Genomic DNA, 3,570 nt, shown 5'->3' with positions numbered 1-3,570 from the left:
TCACTCTGTAGACCAGGCTGGCCTCGAACTCAGAAATCTGCCTGCCTCTGCCTCCCGAGTGCTGGGATTAAAGGCGTGTGCCACCATGCCCACTGTGGGCGGCATCATTCCCTGTGCTTGGAGTTCTGGACTGAATAAATGGGGGGGGGGGGTAATTGAGCACTGGCATGCCTGTGTTCTTTCACTCTTAATTGTGGATGTGATGTGACTTCACATCTCCCTGAAATTGAAGCTAGCTGCTTCAAGTTTTTGTTGCTTTGACGTCTTTGCAGTGATGAGCTATAATGGGGAATTATGAACTAAAACAAATCCTTTCTCCCTTGAGAAAGGTTATTTTATTACATCATCAAAAAACAAAACCAAGATGGAGCCTAAGGCAGAAGGATTGCCAGGAGTTACAGGCCAGCCTGGGCTACATGTGAGACCCTGTTTCAAACCACCAAAACAAACAAAACCCAACAAATAACTGTCTCACTTAACACAACATCTTTCTAAGTAAATAGCATTTGTGTATATATATTTATAAAGAGATCTCAAATACACCCATACAAATCCTCCTAAATGCTTAGGAATCATCTAGAATATGTAAATTTCTAAGATACCATGAGACATGGTGGCACACGCCTTTAATCCCAGCACTCGGGAGGCAGAGGCAGGCGGATTTCTGAGTTCGAGGCCAGCCTGGTCTACAGTGTGAGTTCCAGGACAGCCAAGGCTACACAGAGAAACCCTGTCTGGAAAAACAAAACAAAACAAAACAAAACACAAAAACAAGAGTATTTAAAACATTAGCTAGTTAGAAACCAGGACAAGGACCATACACTGAAGCTCCAGATGATGGGGACCAGAAGGTGCCTGTACCCCTGAATTATCCAACACAGGGTGCACAAACTCCCAGGTAAGATTATGTGAAAAGGGAGTCTGCTGTCTCAGTTCACGCAAATGCCACAGTAAGATAGATTGTGGTGGTTACCCATGCAGACTTAATACATTCATTTTTGTCTTGGTAGAAAGAAAGCTGGTGGGACCAATAGGAGACAGATCAACGTGCTAGCCACGCAGGCACGAGGACCTGAGCTTGGATCCCAGCACAGAACTTGCTGGCCAGCCAGTTTAGTCAATCAACAAACTCCAGGATCCTTGAGAGATTTTGACTTAAAAGGGGGTGGGAGGAGCTAGAGAGATGGCTCAGCGGCTAAGAGCACTGACTGCTCTTCCAGAGGTCTTGAGTTCAATTCCCAGCAACCACATGGTGAGTCACAATAATAGGATCCAGTGCCCTCTTCTAGTATGTCTGAATAGAGCGATAGTGTGCTCACAGACAGACATAAAATAAGTAATTTGTTTTTTTTTTTTAAAGGTGGAGAACGATTGCAAAAGAGCAGTATCAACGCTGGTCCCCACATGCGCATGTGCACACGTGCACAAGCGCATGGACAGGCAAACCCTCACATAAAGAAGGAAGCTGGGGTTAGGGAGGAGGGAAGGTGGCTTTCCTCTTCTTCTCTCTTGAGGTTTGTATTTACCTCTTTGAATTGCCAATCTCCTGCATCAGCTCTGCATCCTGAAGTCGAAGGCTGCACGGCACACCCCACACCCCACCCAAGGAGCTTCGGTTCAGATGCGGCAGGGGCATGATCTTCTGCTTCAACATCATCTCTCAAAGTTCTGGCTCAGTTCCAAAACAGGTTTTCTTCCTTGAACTTCCGAATTTGCCTCCACGATTGAGCCCGTTCCGGTTGCTACTGTCCCCTGTTAAATAATGAAATTGCACTTTGTGCAGGGAATTCCCGAGCATGGGAACCATGCCTTGGGATGCAGACCCCCATGTTCCATGCTCATCACGACAACATGCTTCTCCTGCCTCTCTCAGAAGTGGCCCTCGTCAGAGCAACACACTGTGGGCCATAGCTACCTTCCTCTGGGTTGGTGTTTAAATTGCATGACGGGTCGCTGAGGATGAGAGGTGACATGTCCCTCTCCAGTTTGTGACAGAGAAACATATGGCTCAAGGGGTAGCTGACTCCACCTGTGTTTTCAGTTCTGCATACATGTGGCCCCTGTCACGGCCACCATGTAAGTCTACAGTAACTAGACAGGCCTAGAACTTGCAATTCTCCTGCCGTTGAGCTCCCAGGTAGCTGGGGTTACAGGCCTGAGGCATGCCCTCTGTAGCTTTACTGGGTCTCCAGTAAAAACTCATCCACACAACCAGCCTCGGCTGGATTCAGCCTGAGAGCAAGTGAGCTCAGGTATGGCTCATCTGCCCTCAAACCCTTGTGTGAACCTTGCTTCAGCTTCCAGGGCCTTCAGACAACAAAGATGCTCTGAAGCAGGTCTGGAGGAAGGGAGGAGCCAAGGGAGGAGCCAAGTCGCCTCAGTATCCATCAGCTCTGTAGCTCCATCAGTAACATGACCCTGATGGAAAGGGAGCTGTAATCCCCGAGCATTGGAAAGCTGAGGCAGGAGGACTGCAGATTGTAGACCTGTCTAAGCTACAGGGTTGAAGTCAAGGCCAGTTTGGATAACCTACTGAGGGCCTGGCTCATGAAAGGTGAAAAAAAGGCCTGGAGGTTTGGCTCAGGAGCTTGCCCAACCCTGGCAAGTGCCTGGACTCATTCACTGGTATTGTTAAAGAAAATAAACAAAAAAAGAAACGGAAAAGAAAATAGATGAAAGGAAAGTGAGGTACACAGGTGTGCGCGCACGCGCACACACACACACACACACACACACACACACACACCACACCAGACATACACATACACACACCAAACACACACACACATACATACACACATACACACACACACTAGACACATATACATATACACACACATCAGACACACACAGACACACACACACACACACCTACCTTTCTGGGTGTGGTTGGAATAACGGCTGTTGTGCCGCTGAACGGGTTGGCATCGGGAAGGGACTGGGAGCTCTTTTGGGCTATGAGACCAAAGAAAGCACTTGGGAGTGAGCGAAGGTATTGGAGAGAGGCAGAAGTAATTAACAGGCAGGCCCTGTGGGGCAGGAGGGAGGGATTGAGGGCAGGCTGGAAGCAGAGGCAGGAGGTGGAAATGCTCTGTAGCACAGGTGATGAAAGGCAGCTTGCCACTCTGCCCTCCCAACCCTGCCACCCCACCCCTCGCTGTCCAGGTAGCCAGGGCCATTATCAGCCATTATCAGCACCAGGCCCCCAGTAGGTTTTCCAGAAACAGCTGCTGGGTAGAGCAGTGGGGGGAAGGCAGCTGAGCCACTTGCATCACTATTCCTGGTGGGTGGTCTAGGGGGCAGAGACGGAGTAAGAGGGACAGAAGCAAACCTTAGCATAAGCACTTGATTCGAGGCTTATGTGGATCCCAGTGATAAGGAAGTCCATAGAAGCCGCACTGGGTAGCTGGACACATCTGAGCATGACTTTGAGTCCTGGATCGTGAGTGGAAACATTGCTACTGGCTTCTAATGTCAGAATTCTGGGCCTGTTTGCCTTGTTAAGAAAGCCACTGGCCAGGCGTGGTGGCGCACGCCTTTAATCCCAGCACTCGGGAGGCAGAGGCAGGC

General features: G+C 49.3%; 1 long non-coding RNA gene across 1 annotated transcript in view; it reads left to right on the top strand.

Annotated features, from left to right (window-relative positions):
* The window catches only part of LOC115062696, a 10,150-nt gene extending 7,617 nt beyond the window's left edge, over window positions 1–2,533 (top strand). Inside the window, exon 4 of the long non-coding RNA XR_003842633.1 lies at window positions 1,361–2,533. This is a non-coding gene — a long non-coding RNA (uncharacterized LOC115062696). The remainder of the gene's footprint in view (window positions 1–1,360) is intronic.
* Window positions 2,534–3,570: the final 1,037 nt, after the last annotated feature.

The sequence above is a fragment of the Mus pahari genome, chromosome 20 (genome assembly GCF_900095145.1).
Source record: "Mus pahari chromosome 20, PAHARI_EIJ_v1.1, whole genome shotgun sequence".
Lineage (NCBI taxonomy): Eukaryota > Metazoa > Chordata > Mammalia > Rodentia > Muridae > Mus > Mus pahari.
Note: the sequence above shows the minus strand (reverse complement) of the source record. Positions and strands in the feature narration are given on the sequence as shown.